Source organism: Sminthopsis crassicaudata, chromosome 4 (genome assembly GCF_048593235.1).
Source record: "Sminthopsis crassicaudata isolate SCR6 chromosome 4, ASM4859323v1, whole genome shotgun sequence".
NCBI classification, from domain to species: Eukaryota; Metazoa; Chordata; class Mammalia; order Dasyuromorphia; family Dasyuridae; genus Sminthopsis; species Sminthopsis crassicaudata.
Window position 1 is genome coordinate 446,817,716 of NC_133620.1, and position 15,338 is coordinate 446,833,053.

Below are 15,338 nucleotides of genomic sequence, written 5' to 3' on the forward strand. Positions count from 1 at the left end.
ATCCCATTTGAGACTCTAAAAGATAAATGGCTTGACCATGTTCACACAGTAAGTCATGGGATCATGGATTAGAAATTGAAAGGAAACTTACATTTAATCCAATTCCCCCATTTTATAAATGAGAAAATAGAAGTACAGAGAGTATGATTCAAAATAGGCTTTTCCTGTCCTGTATATTTCCCGGAGAAGGGTTCCTATTCTGGAGACTGATGATCTGCCTGAGTTTTTAGAAGCTAAGGTTTCCTGGGGGATTGTCTTGGGATAAGTGTGTTAGCACACATTTGGGGTTGTTTTAGGATTAGGGTTAGTGAGTCAGCCACTGGCAAGTTGGTCCTCAAAGAGCAGAGCTGAACCAAAGATTATTATCTGAGCTGCAACACTGAAACCCCCAACCTTTTTCATAGATCTACAGGGAACAGAGTGAGAGAAGGGGAAAGATTGATGTTTTGATATCCAATAAATTGTTGTTTCAAGTCTGCACCAAGGAATTGAGTGCCTACATATTATAGACTGCATTGTCTTGTTTCCAAGTTGTTTCTTATATACCTTGTTTCCCAAAGGCTAAACATATACCTGCATGAGATCCCTAAAGCCTAGGACTTTTTAGTTCTTTTATATCCTACAGAATTTCAAGTACAGGATTGAGCACACAGGAGCTTAATGCATTCTTATTGATGTGACTTTGTAGGTAGGGGATTCAATTAACATGCAAGCATTGAACTTGGAAGGACAAGCAAGAGGATTCTGGAGAGGGAGGGCTTCAGGGTTATATTCCTGGGACTGGGAATTTGACACAAAATATTTACAATCATTTGTGGTCTCTGAGGCAAGAATGGAAAAAAAAAATGTTGGAGGAACGAATTCTGGAAATATGAGAGAGGAACAGGAAACTTACACTGAAAGACAGGTTTAAACCCTATCAGAGACTCAAAATTCAAAGAATATTGTGGCAGATTATGGCAATACTGAGAAAATTGGGCTTTCATGTAACAATCTCAATTTTAAAAATTAATAATAATTTATTAAGATACTTCTCTATGTTGGGAATTATAAAGATGAAATGTGATATGTAGAATCTATCTTCAAAAAGTTGGCATTTTATGGGCCCAATATGGATCAGTAAACTTTTTGAACCCAAATCTTCTTGGTTCTGTGATGAGTTTTGTTTCTGAGTCTCTACTAAGTCCTCCAAACTGCCTCTCCTCCCTTATGTGCCTTAGTTGGGAATCCCACAGATTTTTCCTGTTTTGGGCCACGCAGTAGAATGGCTAGAGCCAATGTCCTAGATTTTACCTGTAAATAGTATTATGTATAATTTCATTTCTCAGCACCAAACCAAAACTAGGATCCAAAAGAAGCAGGGAGGGAAAGCACATGCCTTCCTATGTCTATGTCTATATGTGCACATGTGTGTATGTGTGTATGTAGGAGAACTTGGTGAATAGTTTCTTTGCTATTAATAAACCCAATAGTTATATTAAAGGTAGGTACCATTATGTTTCTGTTCCTTGAGCTATAGAACTAGACAAAGTCAGCCTAAAAATCCATGAAACATTAAGAAGGAAGAACCATGTCAGGACACTTTATTATTTGGGAATAATGAGTAGGGCTGGTTATGGCTGAATGAATTATATCACTTATAATTGGTTCAACCCCATTTATACTTGGCAATGGATCACAAAGCCATGCATATATCATAGAATCACATATCTAAAATAAGAAAGGACCTCAGAGGCTATCTGGTTTAACACCTCTCCCCGCCAAATCCAGGCCCTCCAGCTGTGTAACTTAGGACAACTCTTGCCTCAGTCTGCCTGAGTTGCCTCATTTGTAAAATGGGCATAATAATAACTTGCCTTCCTGGATTGTAATGAGGATAAAATGAAATATTATTTATACAATACTTTCCAAACCTTAAAGTACTATGTAAATGTCAGCAATTGTTATTGTTATTATTGTTATTGAAATATTCCAAGATAATGGGGCTTCTTAGAACCTAGCCCCCAGACAGGAAAGGATTTTGATGTTCATTTGTGTCTGACACTTTGGATAATGTGGGCCATACTATCTAAGAGTTTTGTTTTGATTTCCATTTCTTTCTCAGTGGGTTAAAGCAAACAGGGTTAAGTGACTCACCCAGTGTCACACAGCTATTAGGTGTCCAAGGCTGGATTTGAACTCAAGCCTTCTTGACTCCAGTCTCAGCACTTTATCCACTGAGTCACCTTGCCACCTCCTAACAGGAGAGGATGTTTTGCTTCAATTTATTTTGTACTTTTGCTGGCAATAGAGTTTGTACTCAGAACTCTCAACTATCTCCAGATCTTCCTTTCTGGAAATCCTGGCTCTGCTCAGCCTTAGGTTCTCAATCTAGTGTTTTAATGTTAATATACTCCCTTTTGGAATGGATAAATCAAAGCCTTTCCCTTTATAAATTGCTGGGAGGGAAATTGAACCTTCAACATCCAAGCTCTTTGTGAGTCTACCACCTTTTAGAATAGGATGCCAGTGATAACAGTGGTAGTTCTATTAAGTCTGGGCAGTGATGGAAGAATTCTATGGAGGAGATTCCATTAACAAAGACAAAAAGACTGGAAAACACCTTTTCATTTAGCAATCAGCTATTAAGTATCTCCTGTGTGCCAAGCAGTCCAGAGTGCTGGAGTTATCTTTTGAATAAATCTCTGTACTTACAATGAGCTTACCTTCCAAAAGGGGATGAAACAAAGGTCTCCCTCCCTCCCTCCCCCTCTTTCCCTCCCATCTCCACTTTCTCCTCTCTCCCTCTTCCTCTCCCTCTCCCTCTCTTTCTGTCTGTCTCAAGAAGTCAAGAAGTAAATCTATATCTATATCTATATCTATCTATCTATCTATATATTGTATATATCTTTGTCTCTTGTGTTTTCTTAATTCTGTTCTGAAAGTATAATATACACAGATATGTGTGTATATTACAAATGCATACACATATGATATTCAGAATAAGAATTAAAGGAAAAATACAAAGTATTTAAATATAAGCCCAAATAGTAGAGGGATGGGTGAAGCAGTTATATAGAAGATGAGATTACATCTTAAAGAGATACACTGAGTTAAAGATGGCAAAGTGCATTCCAAGTATAGTGCAAAGGCCCAGAGATGGGAGATAGTGGGTTAAGTGTATAAAATAGAGAGAAGATCAGCTTGCCTGGATTATAAAGAATAGGAAAAAAGCAATATACAAAAAGCATGAGAGGACGGGTTGTGGCAATGTTGTGACGTTTATGTTTTATTCTAGTGACAGTAAGCCACCAGAGTTTACTGAGTAATGGATTGAAATAGATGGAGAATAGACCGAGATAGGGAGAGAATTGAGGCATAAACTTCTAGAGAACATCTACTCTCATAATTTAATGGATCAATTTTTAATGACTATGGAAAAGGCTAAAGATATAATCAGCAGGATAGCCAGGATTTCAACCCAGGCAGGCTCTGAGACTCGAAATTCAGTACATATGGTATACTCCAGATATAGAGCATCAATCTAGAAGTAGAAAGGGTCTCAGAAAATTTCTAATTCAATTATTTAATTCCATAGATAATGAAACTGAGGACCAGAGAGGATATTTGACTTGCCCAGCATCACACAAGAAGTGAACATCAGAGGTCACATTTGAATTCAGGTTCAGCATTCTTTCTACTGAACCCTTCAGCTGTAGCTGTATTACACACACACACACACTCTCACACACACACACTCACACACACACACATATTTCTAATTACATGTAAAAATAATTCATCCATTTAAAAAAAAAGTGTATTCTAAATTCTTTCCTTTCCCCTCCCTATTCATTGAGAAGGCAAGCAATTTGACATAGGTTATAAATATGCAGTCATGTAAAACATATTTTCATGCTAGTAATTTGTGAAAGAAAACACATTTACCCCCCAAAATACCTCAAGAAAAATGAAGTTTAAAAAATATATTTTGTTCTGCATTCAGACACCATCAACTCTTTCTGCAAGTAAATAACATTTTTTTCATCTTAAGTTCTTTGGAATTCTCTTAGATCATTATTTTGTTGAGAATAGCTTAGTTATTCACAGGTGATTACTGTATAATATTACTCTTACTATGTACAATGTTCTCCTGGTTCTGTTCACTTCACCTTGTATCAGTTTATATATCTTTCCAGGTTTTTCTGAAAGCATCCTGCTTGTCATTTCTTGTAGCACAACTTGTTCATCCATTCCCCACTTGATGGGAATCAATTTCTTCACCTGGAAGACGGTCATCTACCTGAGAACCAGTATGGCTTCAGAAAGAATTGAGGAATGGTCAACATGGTGTTTGCTGCTTGGCAATCCCGACAAAATGCCAGAAGTAGAAGAGAGGTCTGTCTACAACATTTGTTGATGTAATCAAAGTCTCCCATATTGTCAGTCACAAAGGTTAGTAGAAGACCATGGTGCAATTTGGTTGCTTTGAGAAATTCATCAGTATTGTACATCGATTTGATGATGACATGCTTGTATGAGTCCTGGATGATGGATGGTGCTCTCAAGCTTCACGGTCATGAGTGGATACCAGCAAGGCTGCTTCCATAATTTTTAGTATGTTATTTTCAGTTGTATTGTCAGATGCTTTCATTGAGGATGAAAACAGTATCATGGTCAATCACACAACAGTCAATCATTTAACTTGAAAGTGCTACCAACCAAGACTAAAGTGGAAGGAGAGTTGGTTTGTGCTTTTTTTTTTTTTTTTTTTTTTGCTGATGATCCTGTGTTCGATGCAGCCTCTGAGACTGAGATGCAAAAGCATATGGATCAGTTCTCTGCCACTTGTGTTAATTTTGGCCTGACAATTAACACTAAAAAAAACCCAAAAAAACAGAGATTCTCTACCATCCGTACATGGAACAGTTGGTTACACTAAATGGAGAAATTTTGAATATTGTGGATGAGTTTACTTATCAGTATACTTTCCAGGGATGTAAACATAGATGATGAAGTTGACACACACATTGCCAGATCTAGCTCAGTGTTTGGGAGGCTCTTTCTGAAGCAAAGTGTGGGAGAGAAGAGCTATTATCATTATTTCTGACTACCAAACTGAAGGTCTACAGTGCCATTTTTCTAATTCCCATTGGTGTATGCCTGCAAAACCTGGACAGTTAGCCAGTGTTATGCTAGAAAATCGAATCACATCTATTTGAATTGAATTGGGAAGATTCTGAAGATGACCTGGCAAGATAAGGTATTGGACACTGAGGTCTTGTCAGACCCTACTGCAGAGAGCACAACTCTGATGGTCTGGTCATATTGTTTGAATGCCAAATATACATTTACCTAAAAGACTATGTTACAGAGAACTCAAACAAGGCAAGAACTCATGTGGAGGACAGAAATGCTATAAGGGTACTCTCACAGTCTCTCTCTAGAACTGTTACATCAATTGTAATACATGGGAGTCATTGGCAAAGGATCAGCCAACATGCATCCCCATAACAAAGAAGATGCTGTGTTGTATGAGCAAAGCAGAATTGTAGTAGTTTAAAATAAGTATGAGGTGTGCAAATTTAGTGACATCCCCTCCCAAAGGGTCATGGGAACTATTTGTGTCTGATCTGAGGCAGAGCATTCTAGCTTGTATTGACATGATCAGCCACAGCTGGATACACTGTATATATAGACTCCAATATCACAAGGTCATTTTGATCCTCCTCGAGCATAAAGAACAGCAATAATAATTATATTCCTTTACAATTATATGCTAAAACTGGTTCATCCATTCCCAAACTGATGGGCATTCCCTGAATTTCCAATTCATTGACAAAGAAGAAGAGTTACAATTAATATTTTTGTTCATATAGAGACTTTGCCTTTCCCATCTCTTTGGAGTTCAGACCCAATACTGGTATTGCTGTATCAAAGGATATGCACAGTCTTATAACCCTTTGAGTATAGTCCTAAATTGCTCTTTGGAATGGTTTGTTTGGCAAAGAAATCCACTAATATTGCATTTAATGTCCTGATTTTCCAACCTCCAAAGTTTGTCAATTTTCTTTTCTATATATTTCCTGATAGGTGTTTTAATTTGCATTTTTCTAATCCCCAGCTTCCTAAACTGTGGTTCACTACCCCATATGGGCTCTCTTAACTCAATGTGGGGGTCATGAAATTATGGTTTATTATCAGTAAATGATTGATTTGTATATCTATTTATATACTTACACACCCAGGATCATGAAAAAAAAATTCTTGGGCATAAAGGGGTTGTAAGTGAAAAATGTTTAACAAACCCTACAGATCTAATAGTGATTTAGAGCATTTTTTCTTTTTTGTATGCTTTTTAAAAAATAATTGCTTCTTATTTTTAAAATATATGCAAAGATAGTCTTCACTCTTGCAAAACCTTGTGTTCCAAATTTTTCTTCCTTCCTTCCCTAGAAAGCAAGAAAGCTAATACATGTTAAACAGGTGAAATTCTTCCATACACATTTCCACATTTATCATGCTGCACAAGAAAAATCAAAACAAAAAGGGAAAAATGAGAAAGAAAACAAAATGTGAGCAAACAACAGAAAAGGTGAAAATCCTATATCGTGATCCACATTCAGTTCCCATAGTCATCTCTCTGGATGCAGATGACTCTCTGCATCACATTTCTATTGGAATTGGCCTGAAAAATTGTTGAAAAGAGCCACATCTATCTGAGTTGATCATCTCTTAATCTTGCTGCTATTACAATGTCCTCTTGGTTCTATCAGTTCCTGTAAGTCTTTTCAGGCCTCTCTGAAATCATCCTGATGGTCGTTTCTTCCAAAACAATAATCTTCCATAGCAATCATATACCATAACTTGTTCAGCCATTTTCCAACTGATGGACATCCATTCAGTTGCCAGTTTCTTGACACTACAAAAAGAGCTGCCACAAATATTTATGCGCATGTAAATCCCTTTCCCTCCTTTAAGATCTCTTTGGATTATAAACTCAGTAGAAGCAATACAGCATTAAAGGATATGCATAGTTTGAGCCCTTTGGGCATAGTTCCAGATTGCTCTGCAGAATGGTTGAATCAGTTCACAACTCCACCAACAATGCATCAGTGTCCCAGTTTTCCCACATCCCCTCCAACATTTATCATTGTTTTTTCCTGTCATCTTAGTCAATCTGAGAGGTATGTAGTGGTACCTTAGAGCTGTCTTGATTTGCATTTGTTAAAGCCTTTTTTCACATGACCATAGATAACTTTGATTTCTTTTGCCTGTTCATATTCTTAGATCATCTATCAATTGAGAAATGACTTGTATTCTTATAAATTTGACTCTGCTCCCTCAGCAGCTGTGTTCTCCTACACCCATGCTTGCTCTCAATCATTTTCTCATCCAAAGAGGTGTAGTCAGTGTAGCACAGGTTCATAGAGTCAAGATGAAAACTTATTAGCGACAGTTTCTGAGTTCTGAACTTGGAGTCAAAAAACAAAACAAAACAAAACAAAAACAAAAAATAACTGAGTTTCAATTTTGCTTCCAACACATACAAATCTGTCTGGCTAGGTCAAAAATAATTTCTCTAAGTCTCATTTTTGTCATCTGTAAAATAGGGATAATGATTCCTTCACAGGAGAGGTCGAAATGAATAAAATAGTAAGAGTAAAGTGTTTATAAACCTTAGTATGTTCATTATAAAAATCTGTAAATCTATAAAAATCATGCAACCAGTGTGATCTGAGGCAGGTCACTAAGTAGAATGAATTTTGAAGTCATCTATTCCAATTTTCTTCTTAGTTGACAAATATGGAAACTGAGCCTAGGAAAATGGAGATGATTCTCCAAAAGCTATTCTAGCAATAACTCTCAGGTCTGAATTGCAAACATAAGCTCTATTTCCAGATCATTTTTCATTGAATTATGTCAGTTTGTCCATCTGTAAAATGGGAAGAGGTGGGGATAGCATTAGTGGATCTCCAAGGTGTCCTCTGGTTCTAAAGTCTTATGATCCTAAATCAGTATACCACCAATCTCTAACACCACATAACTTCCACCTCTCTCGATGATTGTAGCAGCAGCTGAGATGCTTCATGCCACAGCAGGAGAGAGCCTAGAGTGGGGTCAACAGGGCGGGGAGCAGGCACAGTAAGGGGAAGGGACAGCTGCTGTTCAGCACGGGACCTGTGTTCTCCCCTCTTTCCTGGTGGAGGGAGGGGCCAAGGAGGAGGAGCACTTCTTCCCATTTCTCCCCTGAAGCAAGTCATGTTTGCCATTCGGTGCCACAGCTGGAGGCCAGCTAATGGATGTGTCTTTCACCGTGGCTCTTCCCTTCGTGTTAATGCACTTAGCCTCCTCACTAAGAGCCTCTGACATGATTACAGAGCTCCCTGCTGAGCTCAGCGGGCCTCCTTGGCACGAGTTTGCTTGGCTCTGGGCGGCACAGAGGCAACAGCCCCTACCTTCTGCCCCACAGATGGCCTCCCCCAAGCTAGCTGTTGCTCCTGCTCTCCTACAGCCAAGGGGGAAAGTACTCTGCCCTTTCCCCTCTTTGCAGAAGTGGGGGTACATGTGTGTGGGTCATTGCATACACTGTTAGACTCAGTTGACTTCTTAGATTTAGTGAATTGTTCTTTTTTTCCTTTCCTTACTGATCTCTCTTCCTCCTACTCATTCACCCTCCCTCCCTTCTTCTGTTTTTCCTCCCTCTTTCATTCCTTCTCCCTCCATTTCTCCTTCCTTCCCTTTCTCCCTCCTTTTCTCCCTCCTCTTTCTCTTCTTCTTTCCCTCTTTTCCTCCCTTCCTTCCTTCTTTCCCTCTTTTCCTTTCTTCCTTCCTTCCTTCCTTCCTTCCTTCCTTCCTTCCTTCCTTCCTTCCTTCCTTCCTTCCTTCCTTCCTTCCTTCCTTCCTTCCTTCCTTCCTTCACTTCTTCCTTCTTTCTTATTTTCCTCCCTCCTTCCTTTTCTTCTTATTCTTCATCACAAGATATGGCTTGCTGGAGAATTGAGATATATTCAGAAATGAATGTGATGGAAGAAACAAAATATACAAATAAAAGGTTTAAAAATAAAAACTGAATTATCTGCCCTGATTTGTCACAATGAAGCAGATACTAATCTGTCATCCAATCCCCAGATCTGTGCCATGCATTCTTATAAGCACTGTGGGGATAGGGAGCTTTGATGCAAACTAATATTGGTTATAGACCATTTATGTGGCACTTAGGAGTTAAACAAACAAATGTTAGGAATAGGGCCTGGAGCTGAGATTTCATTCTTATCAAGGACTGCATCATATATTCTTAGAGAATTGAATAGGGCACTGACTGATGAAATTACTCTCACAGGGTCATTAGTATGGGTCTGATGTGGGATTTGAATTCAGAGCTTCCTTACTCCAAGGAGTCTATCCACAATGTCATACTATTTCTGATTCTATATATGGTAGGCATATAACAAATAAATATGTACAGAATAGAATGAATGGATGATCCAGTGATACCTAGACCTCTCATCTCCAAAATTCCCTGATCCCATTAAAATGCTACAGGAAGCAAGGATCATCTTCAGCCCTCCAGTTTGGCAGCTGGTGTGAATACCAGGTTTATTCACACCCACTGAACAAGGAATAAAACAGAGTGAAACATGAGCAAATTCTTCCTTATAACCAGAGCTCTACTTTAAATATCATTTGATGGGGGCAGCTAGGTGGTGTAATAGATAGAGCACCAGCCCTGAAGTCAGGAGAACCTGAGTTCAAATTTGACCTCAGACACATAACATTTCCTAGCTGTAAGACCCTAGGCAAGTCACTTAACCCCAATTGCTTCAGCAAATACACACACACACACACACACACACACACACACACACACACACACACACATACACACACACACACACACACACACACACACACGTGATGCCTCTGTTTGTTATCACTTCTCCTATCTGTAACTTCCTAGACTCTGGGTCTTGCCAGCCTGCTCCTACCTGCCTCTGTCTCTTGGCTTTGCCTGACATCTCCAGACATGACTTTCCCTTATTCTATGAATACCTGAGCTCTTCATTGACGCTCCCCTTCCCTGTCTTGTTCTCATTGCTATAGGTCCTTGTGACAATTATTTTGGCAGAAACATAATGGAACAAGGAGAGCAGAGCTGCGGGCTGGGATATAAATTTGTTAAGAGGCAGTAATTTAGTTTGAGGAGGCAGCATCCGCACTAGGGAAGATTGTGAACATGGAGAACAAGAGTGGGGAGGGTGGAACTTTGAGTAGAGATTTTGTAGAGATAGAACTGGAGCATTAGGTAATTCATAAGAAGGCTCAGGTGGATGATCAGACTCATTATTTAGAAGGAGAAGAGATGTGTAAGTATCAGGTCCCCTCATTTAACAGGTGGGAAAATGAGGTCCAGAAAAGTCATACATGTAATCCAAGGAAGCAACACAAACAATCAACCCTCTCATTTTGTTGATGAGGAAACTAAGGCACTGAACTGCTAATTATTTGTCAGCATTCATACAGCCAGTAAATTTCTGAAGCAGAGTTTGAACTCAAATCTACTCAACTCCATGTCCAAGTAGCACAGTAGACAAAAAGTGCTAGAGTTAGAGACAGGAAGATCTAAGTTCCAACACTTAGGAGCATTTCAAAGCGGTTACCCCATTTATAATATTAGCACCTACTTCACAAAATGTTAAAGTACTTTGCAAAGTAAATGCTAGCTAATGTTATTGTTCTTCTTATTATTATTATTAATACCACTCTAAGTTACACTGATAATAAATAGCAGAGTCTGAATTTGAACTTCTATTAGACCGTAATTCAGTTTTACTCCAGAAATTCTCTCAATCATAGTGGCTGAATTTATACAAACTAACTGGCAAATAAGTCCAAATAATGTAACCTATGTCTGTGTAACACGTTACAATCTCAAAGCCCTTGCCTACATTATTTCATTTGGTTTTGAAACAAGCATTAGGAATAGGTGATACAAAGTATTATCATTCCTTTTTTATAGATGAATAAACTAAGTCCCATATTAACAAAGCAACCTGTTCAAAGTCATAAAACCGATAAAGGATCCAAGTTCATGTGTCCCTACTCCAAGTCCAGTTGAAGAATCAAGCAACCAGCTATGTGCCAAACACCATGTAGACTGGAATACAAAGACATAAACTAAATTCCTCAAGGAGATGAGTTTACAGATAATCAGATGAAACAATACATGCATATGTAAGAACATAAATGATATATGCCAAGTAAAATACAAGCTGATTTGATAAAAGAGGCAATGACAGCTGGAAAAATCGGGGAAGACTTCATGAAGAAAGTGGCATTTGAGCTGAGCTTTGAAAAAAAGAAGAGTTCTGAAAGACTGAAAAGTTCCTCTATTCTGACTTATCAGATTCCAGATATATGTCTGTCTTGTTAATACCACAATAAAATCTTTGAGGGCTGGAATCTTTTATTTGAGTACTTCCTACCTCCAATACCCAGCAAAGTGCTGAACCTAGAGTGAGAAGTAATTGTGGTATAATGGGATTAGTACTGGATTTAGAGTCAAGAGAAACATGGTTGAATCCTGGGGCCATTATTTATTTGCTATGGGTACCCAGATAAGGAAGGAATCCAGCAAACAAGCATTTATTAAGTCCCTTTTATGTGCCAGGAACTGTACAAAGGTGCTTTAAAAATATCTCATTTGATCCTAATAATAATTCTTGGATTTAGGTGCATTATTTTCTCTTTTTTATAGTTGAGAAAGCTAAGGTGGACAAAGATTAAATGACTTGCCCAGGATCATACGACTACTTCATGTCCAAGGTCAGAGTCAAACTTAGGTGTTCCTATTGCCTCCCTACCCAACAAGGGAGCTTTGTATGCTTTAGAAAGTGCCAAAAACATGTAATTTATTACCATCATAGCATTTCAGCAATCAATTCTTACTGAAAAGTTTTGAATAGGTTTTGTTTGTTTATTGATGTCATCCCTTTGGTTGAGAAACAATGAAGGAAGATTCAATCAGTAGATCAAGCCCTGAAGGTCAGTTTTGAAGATTGCCAAATCTGGTAGACTACCATCTGATTGCCAAACTGATTTCCCTAGCACTATTTATCTCCTTTTCTTACAATCTCCTCTCTGGGATTTGTTTTTTTCTCAACTGGGAATTCCTAATGCTAATGTAATCATAGGTCCACTCAACATCCCTATTTCTTTTTAAGATGGCCAGTAGATCATAGCTATTTAGTATGGGATCTTTGTAATTTTAAAAGAGATATTAATAATTATACTCATATATAATTGTTTTCCTCTATATTTATATATATATATATATATACACACACACACACACACACACATACATATATATATATATATATATATACACACACACACACACACACACATGTGTATTTGAATTAAAAAATATTATTCTGGGAAAAAAAACCCAACCTCCTCTCTGGAACTTATTGGGATTAACAGTGTTGAGAGGAAGCAATACACACTGGAGCTCCCTCATTAGTACTCCTTTAAGAGACTTAGTCTTCATCATTACACTCCTCCTGTCCCTGTCAGCAACCCCTAGTGACCTCAAGTGACCTTTAGGTAAGTGAAAATTTTCTTCCTCACATATAGGTTAAGTATCAGACCAAGCCCAACAAAGTCTCAATATGACTGCCATAATAGCAATGAGGAAGATCTGCACTAGCAGTCGGCTAATGGATCTCGCCTAAGATGGCAGCATCTCTCAGTGAAAGCCTTTCACAATGGAGGCCATCACAAATAAAAAGAAAAAATAGATTTATAAAAACAAAAGCAACAAGTCCAAGAATCATTCTATTTACATACGTTTTCAAAGGATGCAAGGGAGTTCTCAAAAGAACTGCAAACTATTAATAACTTAATGAAAGAATGCTCCAAATAATTAATGAGATAAATGCATATCAAAAAATTCTGATTTCACCTGACATCCAGCAAATTGGTAAAGATGATTAAATAGGGAAATAATCAGTGATGTGGGAATTAAGGAAAGACAGGCACACTTATATGCTGATTTTCTTTTTGGTTTTATTTTTAGGAGGTTATAGACTTAAATAACTTGCCCAGGGTCACACAGCTAGTAAGTGTCTGAAGCTGGATTTGAACTCAGTTCCTGACTCCAGTACTAGTGCTCTATTCACTACGTAGATGCTTCCACAGTAATATATCTTTGCCCAAGCTCTATCTACATGGAAAAAAAAAAGCCTTTGGGAAATCAATTTGTAATTATTTCCAAAAAGGGACTGAAACATTTGTACTCAGAAATCTTATTGCTAAACATTACAACCCATCAAAGACTGAAAGATTTAATATATGCTAGAATATTCATTAGCAGCACTTTTGTGATTCCAAAACAATGGAAACAAAATAGAAGCCTATTGATTGTGGAATGGCAAAGTAAATGGTGATAAAGTTGTGTGTTATATGAACAGGGTGGAATATTGCTGCATCATGAGAATAATTAATGTGAAGAATTAGGTGAAGACTTAAATGAACTGATGTATAGTGAAACAAAAAGAACCAAGAAAAGAAGGTTCATAACGACTACAACGATAGTAAATGGGGACATAATAAAACAATAAAAACTGGGTTCTGTGTATTTATAACAAATAATGATAGTCTCAGTTGAGAAAATGCATCTCCTAACTGCTGGAGTAGATGATTATAGATGTGGAATATCACATATCTAATCAGATATTATTTATGTGTTAGTTTTGCTAAGCTGATTTTTTTCTTTTTCTTGTATACAAGACATGAGGAGAGGGGGAAATATTCACAAATGAAAGGAATATGAAATAAGATATGTCAACAAAATGGATAAATCATGTAACTTATTGATTATTCTCTAATTCCATCATTTGCCCAGAGATGCCAAAGCATCATGATTTTGAAAGTTGCCTCACCTGATAGTTCCTACATTAATAAAATCACAAATCTAGTACCTAGAAATGAATATGAGAAGGAAGGAAAGGAAGGGAAAGGAAAGGCAGGGCAGGGAGGAGTGAGATGAGATCTCCTGGGAAACAGAATATTTAAATATCTTGAGTAATGTTTTATTCCTTTCTACTTTGTTCTTCAGAATAACAGATCTAGTCCAAAAGAAGGAAGGTCTATCCTCGATGATAACTTTGTAGAAATATTTTTCTCCTTATGAGCATCACCTTGCTCTAGTCCTAGGTTTCTGGAAATTCTGTAAATTCTGACGTGCCTGTTAGTATTCCCACTACATCTGGTACTCCTACCTTCCCCTAACTCTGATGAAAAGGAAGTATACCCACTTTCCTACTTTCTATCAGGAGAAAATGAAATGTTTCCATGTGATCCACAGAACTGCCACAGCAATAGGAGAAAGACTCAGAGACAGTACTCCAGAGACTGAAAATTTCTGTGACCTTGTGCTCTAGGGAGAGGAAAGTCCTATGGTTAAGACTATAGTTAATTTTTTATTAGTATTTTTTTTCTTTGTGGCCACAGAACTTTCAGAACTCCTTGGTACTCAGTTGTATCAATAGGGATGACATCATCCTGAGGAAGAAGTGAAAGGAGATAGGTGTGAAAGATAACTGGGTGAGAATCTCCTTGTTAGACATATGTATATATATGTGTGTATATATATATATATATATATATATATATATATATATATATATATATGTGTGTGTGTGTGTGTATATATATATATATATATTTTTTTTAATTCAGAGCAGGGTACAATGGAATATTCACTGAGTCTAGAGGACTTGAGGTTCAAATTCTGTTTCTGACACTTTCTAACTTTAACTTTGGGTGAGACACTTACCTTGCTAGGTCACACTTCTCATCTGTAAACTGAAGAGATGAAACTAGAGGGCCACTGAGGTCTCTTGCAGTTCTTGAACCATGATCCTACATATGCTTGTGAAACCCATGATATGCAGTCAGAAACAACAGAATTTTGTATCATCCTCAAGAACAAGGCCAGAGGAAAAATTCATTCCTCCTTCCTCCCTAGGAATATAGAATATAGAATAAGAATAGTAGAGACTATCATTACTTTTTTGTAAAAAGTAATGATAGTCTCTACTATTCTTATCTCCTTTGTCATAATATAGAACTCTCACATATTTCATCCTATTACAAAAGAACACCGAATATGGAATCAGAAGAATTGAATTTGAATGTTAGGCATTTACTATATAGTATCTTGACAAAGTGGCATTCATTCTATGGATCTTGATTTCTTCTTGATAAATTAACCATTACATCTATAGTACTGAAGGAATATAAGTGCAGTTAATCTCTAAATTTTGCACTCTGGGTCAAAGGTCTAATCACCA